Source organism: Eretmochelys imbricata, chromosome 1 (assembly GCF_965152235.1).
Source record: "Eretmochelys imbricata isolate rEreImb1 chromosome 1, rEreImb1.hap1, whole genome shotgun sequence".
Classification (NCBI taxonomy): Eukaryota; Metazoa; Chordata; order Testudines; family Cheloniidae; genus Eretmochelys; species Eretmochelys imbricata.
The window spans coordinates 275,621,514-275,632,630 of NC_135572.1; the positions used below are offsets into that span (position 1 = coordinate 275,621,514).

The following is an 11,117-nucleotide window of genomic DNA, read 5'->3' on the forward strand; positions in this document are numbered from 1 at the left end:
GTGAGGAGGATATGGAACTTGGGGAGGAGGTCAGGCAGTTGTACAATGGATGCAGCAGCAGTCTGCTCTTGTTGGCTTTCCTGCAGCTGTACCAAATGCTTCATCATGTCTGTTTGCTCCCCCATTAGCCTGAGCATCACCTCCTGCCTCTGCTCTTCGCGCTCACTTAATGCTTTCCCAGCCTCTAACACTGAATGCCTCCATGCATTCAACTGTGCCCTATCAGTGCAGGAGGACTGCATGAGCTCAGAAAACATGTCATCGTGAGTGTGTTTTTTTCACCTTCTAATCTGCAATAACCTCAGTGATGGAGATGATAGGGGGAGCCTAGAAACATTTGCACTTGGGGGGAGACTAAAAGGGAGAGTAAAATTTAAGATGATACATTTCTGAGAACAAAAGGGAGACTCTTTCACTGTGAATCAAACAATTCACAGCAGACAACACATGTGCTTTAGGTACAAAGTTGCATTTTGCCTTTTATATGGAGTACCTGCCGGTATGGTGACACATCACACATGGCTGGGCAACAGAATTCGGTTTCCATGCAGCCATGGTAAGGTAAAGGGTATGTGGGGTTGGCTTCTTATGCATAACATGTGGGAATGGTTTCAAACTGCAGCGCCATCCTTTCCCATAGCAAGCAATGGGTTGGGTTTCACATTTAGAAGGAGGGGCTGTGGTTTTCGGGTGGATGTGCAGCACACACCTCCCCCTACATGTCTATTCTCCGGGATGATCCCTTTTAGCCAAGCGCAAACAGCCTAGCATGAACAGGGTTCTTTTACTGTTCCCTTACAAAAATTCCCCTATTTCAACCAGGTGACCATGAATGATATTACTCTCCTGAGGCTAACAACACAAAGATATAGACCAAATGTTGCTTGAATGCGACCAAAACCCAGGACCATTCGCTGCCATGCTTTGTGTTGCAATGATTCCAGAATACTCTCAGAATACCTCCAACAGAGCTTCATGGAGATGTCTTTGGAGGATTCCTGCTCCATCCCCAGATATGTGAACAGACTTTTCCAGTAGCTGTACTGGCTGTGAATGTATCCCAATTCTTCAGGGCAAATCAAACATTAAACACTATTGCTTTTAAACCCTGTACTGTAGTTACAAATGTGCACTCACCAGAGGTGCCTTCTCCAGCTTCAGGGTCGGGGATCCCGCCTTTGGAAGGTATTGGCTCCCGGATGATGAAAAGGTCCTGGCTGTCGGTGAGAACGGATTCACCGCTTGCCTGCTGCGCATTCTCCTCCTCCTCATCCACAAAATCCTCCTCCCTGTTGCGTGAGACTCCCCCCTTGCAGGTGTCCACGGACAATGGTGGGGTAGTGGTAGGGTCCCCTCCTAGAATGGCATGCAGCTGATCATGGAAGTGGCATGTATGGGGCTCTGACCCGGAGCAACCCTTTGCCTCCTTTGTCTTTTGGTAGGCTTGCCTCAGCTCCTTAATTTTCACGCAGCACTGCTGTGTGTCCCCGTTGTAACCTCTCTCCAAAGTGCCCTGTGAGATTTTGGCAAATATATTTCCATTTCTTCTTTTTGATCAGAGTTCTGCCTGCACAGATGCTTCTCCCCATACAGCAATCAGATCCAGTGTCTCCCATTTGGTCTATGCTGGAGCTCATTTGAGATTCTGTGGGGACTGCATGGTCACCTGTGCTGCCAAGTGCGCCATGCTGTCCAAACAGGAAATGAAATTCAAAAGTTCCTGGGGCTTTTCCTGTGTGCCTGGTTAGTGAATCGGAGTTCAAAGTGCTGTCCAGAGCGGTCACAATGGAGCACTATGGGATAGCTCCCAGAGGCCAATACTGTCGATTTGCATCTGCACTATCTCAAATTCGACCCAGCAAGGTCGATTTTAGCACTTCTCCTCTCGCCGGGGAGAAGAAGTCAATTTTAAAAGCCCTTTATGTTGACGGAACAGGGTGGTTGTGTGGACGCGTTCATTTTAAAAATCGACCTAAAGCGGCTAAATTCGACTTAACCCCGTAGTGTAGACCAGGCCTAAGTCTTCAATGGTTTTGTGTCCCTTTGATCCCAATATCTTGGGCCTAGGGAAAATAAACCTGCTACCCTAGCTGGAACCAGGTGGGTGGGCATGTCACAATTAATGGCTCTCCCAAGTGTTCCCTTAAGGAACCCTGGTATTCTCTCTGAAGGCATCTTCTCTCTGCCATTATTTAATTTCCTGTTTGTTTCCCCCCACCCCACGAGCCTCCTTTGATTTAATTCCATGCAATCAAGCAAATTAACAGTAAGTGAAATGATGCACATAATATTAATAAACACAGAAGTCTCCCACATTCTCCATACCATTACAAATAATTCAAGTGTCTGAGAAGTACAGGCCTCCCGCAAGCTCCTGACACTGTATGATTCACTCACACCTGTTCATCATTTGTAGTTATAACAACTGGTATAATCCAGTTAGATTACTTGATTAGCTGTCCATGCATTGATTCTAGCATGAGAAACGCCTAAAGTGCAAAAGTGGAGGTATTTGAAGGTGTAGCTAAAGTCCTGTAGAAAAGCACTAGTACACTTCTGTGATGGAAAGCGTAAAATAGTTTTGTGGCAAGTTTAGAGTGCACATACTGGGGCACAGTTCATCTGGTGGCCGTGGAATTGCCCATGGAATTCACTCCTTCCTTACTGAACTGCTCCAGAATCTGAGTTTTCATTTAAAATCAATACATGCTTCTTGCCCTCATACTTTTAAAGATAATAAGCATGAACCAAGTACAAAGCAATGCCACATTTTCTTCCCAATTCTGGAGACAGTGGGAAAGGTATGAACTGCCCAATTCATTTTAACAGGTTAGCTCAAACTAAATCATGACAATCTTATTGTCATTGTTTATTATGTCACAGATTTTTCACAAAAATAACCAGCTAAAATGTTTATCCTATAATCCAATACTGCCTCCAACACCCCCAGTTGCCAAAAGGTGCCAATTCATAGATGTGCAGATTCAAAGGCCAAAAGGGATAATTGTGATAATCTAATCTGACTTCCAGTACAACTCAGGCCAGAGAACTTCATCAAAATAATGCCCAGAGCCTATCTTGATTTAAAAATTGCTAGTGTTGGAGAATCCACCACAACCCTAGGCAAACTGTTCTCTTTTCAGCTGTGAGGCTCTCCAACTTCTCCCCACACCCCCATCAAAAATGTCAACAATGTAGTTATGCATTGTCAATATAAAAGTATGCGGCATATGAGAAACTGAAAACATGGGAAGAGTATACATTGAATTTGATATAAACTAAATGGCAGTGGGGAGTGTACTGATTATATTATTCATTTTCATATGCAATTGATTATAAACCTCATTTTTAAATTTTTAAACAAGCTGCCAAAGAATTTCTAGTCTGCTGCACCAGAATGCCATAGATTCCAAAGGCTTTGCTGCAGAATTTAGGTCCAATTTGCAACAGAATACATGAAATGTAATATAACTTACCAGTTCAGTCTTAGCTTACTGCAAACCCTAATGGAAGGGCGCCGAAGAGTAGAAGTACTCAAACTTTACTGCACCAGCCAGTCAAAGAGTAGGCCCTGGTTGTCCAGCAAGTTTATATGCTGTATAAAGGCCTTCTTGTGAACTCAATTACTCAGAACATGCATATATAAAAATCACCCTACGAATAAAGAAAGATTACTACAAATATGCAGAGGTTTTATTTCTGAACCCCTTAATAAATCTGATCAAGAACATGTCACAAGAGATGCAATATACACAGCAGTATTTTAGTAGTAATTGGTATATCATTTGAAAATGCATCCTCCAACATCAAATTATGCATTATACTATGGAAATAATGGTATTCCAATCTTTCTAATGAATACAAAAGAAATCTTAGGGCCAAAAATCTCTTTTGCTGTAACTCCGTTTACTTCCATGGAGCTCTGCCAGCAAAGAACATGACCTTTAATTTGTTTAAGGTTTCTAAATAATTTTGGTGAAATGCATGCATGCAAAGGTGTTTTGAAATAATTCTGTGAAACTTTATGTGGATCACCATAAACCTACCAAGTTTTAAAAATCATGCTAGTCTACAATATAAACAGGAATCATTGTCAAGCAGTTCGAGCAGAAGACCGGGTATCAGCATCATTGGGTTCTACTCCTAGATATGCTACCTGACCATAATCCAGTCCATTAGTTTTGAGTTTGTGCAGAGATATAAATTTTTTTCCCCTGTTTCAAAGGAATCTGTTCTTCACATGACACAGCCTTGAAGATCTCAGACAGCTAGCATCCAGCCACACTCTTCTATCCAATGCAGCTTCAGTTAACACCACAGACAGTGAATAAAAGCATTTTCATTTTTAAAAGCTGGTGTTCCTTAATGGAGGATGGTGCTCTTTATCCTTTAACTCATTTTTAAATATGGTTTCGGGGCATCACTTATAAGTAATACCTAAAACAGTTACGTTTAAGGAAATTGTAGGTCTGAGACCCTCCCTCCGCCCTATTTTTAAGTTGCTTTTGTCTTTTGTGTCCTTTGCCCCCATAAATTTGTCTGTCTGTAATCTTTCAAAACTAATAATTGTCAACATTCACATCTACTTCACTATAGCATATAACTTTGTTTTCCTCTCCCTCCTCACATTACTCAATTCTCTTACTGTCCATGCCTACTAGCATATTTTACTTGCCACTTCCTCCTGGGTTTTGCCTACTTATGGCAGCCCTTGTGCTTCTCCAAACCTGGGGCTGTATAGCACCAAATATACAGTGTCTGTTTTCCCTAACACTGAAAATTGATGCTACAAGGATCAACAGTATGAGCATCAAAATGATGCATGTCTCAACTGCCAGTTACTTCTGACAATCTCAAAGATATTAAATTTTAGATTAAAAGACAGTCTCTCCAAGACTATTTTAAAACCAAGTTGGACATTTATGTCCTTGATCCCAGTCATCTGGCAATGAAAAAGACCAAAGTGAAAGGAGATGAGTAAGAGGGGACATGCTAGAGATATAAAAATAATAAATGGTACAGAGAACGTAAATCAGATGTTTTTATTTTCTCTGCCAAAATACAATGGCAGTAAATTTAAAAACAGGCCAAAAAGATTTTTGTTTACATACTACATAATTAACTTGTCACAAGACATTGTTCTGTTGTGGCTTACTGCTTAGCAAAATTCAAAAAATAAATAGTAATTTATAGGGTTAATTAAAACATTCACATTAGTTAAGTTTTCTTTTTTAAAAAATAAAAAGGTATATAAACCGTCTTGTTTTTGATAGCATAAGCCAACCTCCAGCTAACAGGAGTTACCAAGGAAGTACTTTCTCGGCTGGTTATCATACAGTTATCCACTCTGAAAGTCCTTGCACCTTCCTGAGGCATCCGATTGTAACACTGTCAGAGACAGCATACTGATCTAGATGGACTACAGCTCTGATCTCATGCAACTAATCCAATATTCCTGGAACTATTAGTAGGAAAAAGAAAAAAAAAAGTACTCTTTCCCCCAGTTTGTCAGTCTCACTTCTATGAATCTGTTTGTGTCAGTTATTATTACTTTACTTTTATTCAACCTACTTGATGGAAATATTCTGCTTTTCTTCCAATAAACAGAATAGCAAAGCAGCACTCTGCTTAGATTTTTTTTAACAGAAATAGAAGTGATAGTTAAAAGCCAGCACTGTGCTAGATGAAGACCAAATGAAAGCCATATTCAAGTGAAAACCAGATAGAATGAACAAACAAAAATGGTTTTAAATTAAACTTCTACCTTCGCAAAACATGCATGTGCGCTGCTTTTAAACTACTACTTTTCCTATACTCAACTGGAATCATTACCTTCTGCCTTACTTTAATAAGAAGTGAAAATTAAGAAGTGGTAGGGCCAAGTTGATAAACAATTGAAAGCTGAAGCCAGCCTAACGAGAGGAGGAAAAAGTCTGGGAAAGGGAGAAAATGCTTTTAAACACACACAGAGTTAGGAACTATTCTTTGAAATCAGTGGAATATTTCTCCTTTATGGCTGCAGCTGCTTATTTTGACCTACTCTGAAAGACAAAGTAGTCTAACCAGTATTAAAGAAACCAGCATTGAGGCTTAAGACCAAACAAGTTACCACTCTTGCTTTTTCTAAGCAAGCTAATCAATAAGCGGGGGGAGGGGAGAAGAGAAAAAGAGTCTCCAGTGCCACTCAATTTCCAGTATCCTAGATCCCTCCCAGTCAGGCTCCAAGCCAGGTCACAGCAGAAAGTCCAGAGCAACAGCTTGTTTCTCTGATAAATTATATTCTCCTTTCACAGCCAAAGGAAATACATCCATGCACATCCTTCTGGACCCCTCTACAGCATTTGATACCACTGATCAACTAATATCCTCCTGACCCAAAAGATGCTGTAAACAGAAGTGTCCTGAACAGAAATATCCTGACATGGCTCTCATCCTTCCTCTCACTGTGAGCCAAGAGCATTATTATGGGAGAGCAGTCCATCTGCTTAGCAGAACAGGTCACTAGGAATATGTCATCCTAGTTCTCTGCTCTGGATCATGACTGAGTAAGGAGTTAAAGTCTGTCTTGATATTTAAAATCCTTTATGTGATTTACCCTAGCTGTTGGAAAGATCACCCCTCTCTTCATGACCATGTTCTCGCTTGACAGGTACATTCCACTGGAAATAGGAAATGGCATAACATAGGGTACAACTTTTTCTGGAGCTATACCAAAACCAAGAAACTCATGTCTGCAAGAAATATGAATAACCACAGAACTCACCCCATTCAGAACCAGATGCAAAGCTCATCTCCTTCTTACCTTTCCTGCAATAAGTCCATTATCTCACACACAAACACAATTCTGAAAAAGCTTAACCAAGATAGAACTATCTGCTGGAAAGGGAGAGAGATAATTTCTTTTTAATTCTTGAGAGATGCTCAGATTCAACTGACAGGCACTATAAGAACCTATATAAATAGAAAATCTTAGAAGGATTCAGAAACTAAATATAGCCATTCCACCGCTATTTGTTTCTCCTGGTGTTAGATCGATATATTGATTTTGTTAGTGTTTTGAAGTTACAATCAGGTGATTAGAAGTAGCTCTGAAGCATGTAGCTGTACTGATTTTTATGACTCATGACCAACTATGATTAGTCAGATAGCAATAATTTCTAACATAATATAATAAGGATTTAATACTATCCAAAGCAATTTTTGGGTACTGTATTCTGAAGATTTTTTTCTGATAGCAACTGATCTCACATTTTTCACAAGTAAAACCCATCAACAAATGCTGTATAGTAATGTACCTTTTTAAATAATGTTGGAAGGATTAGGTCATCTTGGTGGAATATGTACCATCAAAAGTTAGTATTATAGAGCTACAATCCCTGAACTCAAAAGTTTGTCTACCAAAGTAATCAGGAGCATTGTCCCTATATATCTGGAGCCTGACTAGGAAAGGTCTGAGATATCTGAATGGTGGGTTACTATTGCTGACTGTCCTTACACTTGAATATGACTACACTTTAGTGACTAGAAGGATATTCTTGGTGGAGGGCCTGCAGCTCTGGAAATCACTTCCCCCGCTGAGCCATTTCAAAAGTGATTAGCGATTTCCGGTGCCCAAGCTGAGACATTTTAAGGGCCCCTGATTTTCAGAATGTTTTGCGAATTGGCCCTCTGAAAATAAGTCTCCTTAAAAAGACTTGTCAAGTTGGGCACCCCCCAAAAATCCCACACAAAGCACCCAAATGTATTTATCATTTCTGAAAATTTAGGCCATGAGCTTTGGTCTGAAGAGGATGCTTATGGCTAACTGAATTCATTTTAGGACTGAGTTCATTTAGTTTGATATGACCAGTAAGTGTTATTGATATTTTGTATTTATCCTCCTAGCATTTTGACTGGCTTTTGTATGTAAGATAATAAATTATTCCAAACTTTATTATAATTTCATATTAGCTAGGAGAAAATTAAGTTGTAGACTTATCAGTAAATATAGTTTTAAAGAGCCCCACATGCTAAAGTGGCTTAAACTACTTCCAATTTCCCCCTGCTCCTTTGTTCTTAATGGAAATCAAAACAGAGACAAATACTTAAGTAACAAGATCATATGATTTTTTCCCCCAGTAAATACTCTCCCCACTAAAAATCCAACCACAACTACCAATAGAGGAGGAAACTCACTAATAACGCTATCTGAAATGTATTCAACACCATAATAATGCTATGATGCAACACCAGTGTGAATTCTGTGTTTGGCATCTCCCGTTTAAGGAGGTCCATAAGAAAGTGTTTTTAGAACAATTTCTACAAATATCAATTTTCTATACTTGAAAACTAAAGCTGGAGAAACATTTTTGTACAATACCACTTACAAAATTTTAGAAAGCCACAGCTGTGAATCACCTGTTTATGAAAACCAAAGATATTGTTTTGGTTACAGCTGAAAAAAATTTTTTTTAAATACACACACACAAACACAAAGTTGCTCTGCCTAGTCTAAACAATCAGAAATACAGTCAAGTCTTTTTGGTTACATCTCAAAATTACAGATTATATATATAAATAAGATGCTACTAAACAGACTAGAATATCATCTTTGGGTGTTTAGACTAGGCAAAGTGAGGGGTTGTGTGTTTTTTTTATATATATGTTTGTGCACACAAAACTCACTCTGCCTAGTCTAAACAATTACAATACAATGTTCTCGTGTCAAAACTTTGACATTGGTTTTAATATTTTCTCAAAATGACTTGCAAGAGACTTGGAGTTATGAACCAGCCAGCTTAACAACATTAAGGTATGAGAAAATAAGAATTTTAAGAACATATTTATTAAAAAGAAAGTTATTCTAGGAGTTCCACGCGTATACAGTTAGTTGAAAGCTAGTACAGTGCAACGTTGAATGAAGACAAAAGACATAGGATAGTTCTGCCCTCTGCAGGGGGTATAAAGGTATTAATTAAACCTTCTATATAAAAAAGCGATACAGTACTTATGGAAGCATTGTACGAACACTTTAGAAACAAAAAGGTTTAAAAAAGTCTTCATGATATATTCTTTATGTAAACTATTAAACCATTACTAATGCAAAGTTTCAGTGCACAGATGTTCAAAAGCATTCATAATATTTGATAATATTTGGCAGCAGCAACTAAAAGCTTCTACTGAGTAACTACTATGTAGGGATAACTGATGGATATTAATTTTTTTAAGTTAACTGCAGTTCAAAAATCAAATACTTTATAGTGTCTACCTTCAAGGTGAGCTTGCATGGAAAATATACCTTTTATGGCCCCAGTCCTGTAACTGCCTCCACTTGACTGACCTCTGAACCAAGACAAAGGGAAGTACAGGATTGGGGGCCTAAGATAGCCTCCCTTAAGACTGATATGAAAGTCTAGACGCAGTGTTTCTCGAATGCGGCCACCATGGCCACATGCCTTTTCTTGCGGCCACAACCTCCTGGGCTGCTATTGGGGAGGAGAAAGTAGCTGCCCCTTCCCATTCCTGTTGCTCCTGGATGCACAACCTTGGTGTTGATTGCTGGGGTGCCAACAGGGACCTGTGGAGACACCTGGGGCACAATGCTGAAGGACCAAGCAGCTGGTGAGTTCCTCACCTTCCCAGGGGCGGTAGGGCTCAGGCTTCAGCCCTGGAGTGACGGGGCAGCAGTCTCTGGCCACAGGGCTTCGGGCTCCAGCCCCCCACTGCCTCCCCCCACCCCCATTGCCCCTAGTCCCCGCTGCCTTCCGCAACCCCCACATCCACATTACTTTGGGGGGGCTCTGCCCTCTCGCTGCACTAGATACCGATTTTCAACCACAGGGCTCTCCCGGGAACTGCAGCAGGGAAAGGAGCAGAAGGTGGGGCTGCCGGGCAGCCCCACACTGGCAGCTCCTCCGGCACCACCGCTATACCACCCCCAGACCCGCCCTCAGCCCTGTCCTCCGTGGGGCTGCCGTACAGACCCCAGTCAGGAGGACTCAGCTGCGTGGAAGGGCTAGGGGTGGTACAGCAGCCCTGCCGGAGGAGGGTTCACGTTCTGCTCCTTTCACCGCTGCCATTCCCAGGATAGCCCTGTGGTTTAGGGCTCTCCCTGGAAATGGAGTGGCGAAAGGAGCAGAACGCTGGTAGCACCTCTGGCTTGGCTGTACTGCCCACGGCCCTGCCCCTCCAACCCTGTCCTCCGGCGCGGCTGCTGTACAGACCCCAGGCAGGAGGACTCAGAAAACGCAGCTGCGTGGAAGGACTCGGGGCAGGGCTGGGGTGGCCCCATGTTCTCTCCTTTCGCTGCTGCGGTTCCAGAGAGCCCCTCCAGCCCTTCCTTCAGCTGCATCTCCTGAGTCCTCCTGCCTGGGGTCTGCACCGCAGAAGTCTCTGGCGCAGCAGGAGGAGGACAGAGCCCCCTGCCTGGTAACATGGGATGGATGTGGATCATGGGGAGGGGATGGGGAGAGCACGGGGACACCAGCCTGAGGGTAGGACGGGGGTGTGGGGGCGTCACATGGGGAGGTCACATACCCCTCCCCCTTTGTGTCCCTCCCACGAGCACACTAGCAAGAAATGATTTCTACTTGCACCACTGACTGCACTAGAGCAGTTTTCAACCTTTTCCCCTTTTGTGGGCCCCTACGAAGTTCTGACTTGAGATGCAGAGGCCCCTTTGGAAATCTTAGGCAGCCTGCAGACCCCGAAGGGTCCGTGGACCACAGCTCGAAAACCACCGCACTAGAGGGCACACCAGCTCCCCCGTGGGGGAAGCGCGACTGAAAACAACAGCTGACGACAGCCACCTAGATCGACAACCCCTGTCACGCACCTGTCAAGTATTTGCGAAGTTTCCTCAAACAGAATTCACGACAGACCTGGCCTGCAAAATGACTGGCGGGGCCACACGGAAACATCCCAGGATTTCACGCGCCTTGCCACGGCCTCGGGGCTCTGCGCGGTGCCAGGGTGAGACAGGCTCCCCCCGCCCGGCCCCACCTACCCGCGACCTGCCCGCGGGCCCTCCCGCCGTCCTCCCTTCCGCACGGCAATCCCCGCCAGCGGAGCCTCTCTCTGCCCCGCCCGCTCCAGGGCCCGGGCTGCCGCCGCCGCCCCCCGCCAAGGGGCACGGAGCT

The 11,117-nt window shown here is 42.9% G+C and overlaps 1 long non-coding RNA gene across 1 annotated transcript in view; it reads right to left on the minus strand.

The window, feature by feature from the left end:
• The window catches only part of LOC144259452 (uncharacterized), a 202,130-nt gene extending 191,112 nt beyond the window's left edge, over positions 1–11,018 (minus strand). Inside the window, exon 1 of the long non-coding RNA XR_013344844.1 lies at positions 10,814–11,018. This is a non-coding gene — a long non-coding RNA (uncharacterized LOC144259452). The remainder of the gene's footprint in view (positions 1–10,813) is intronic.
• Between the last annotated feature and the right edge of the window lie 99 nt (positions 11,019–11,117).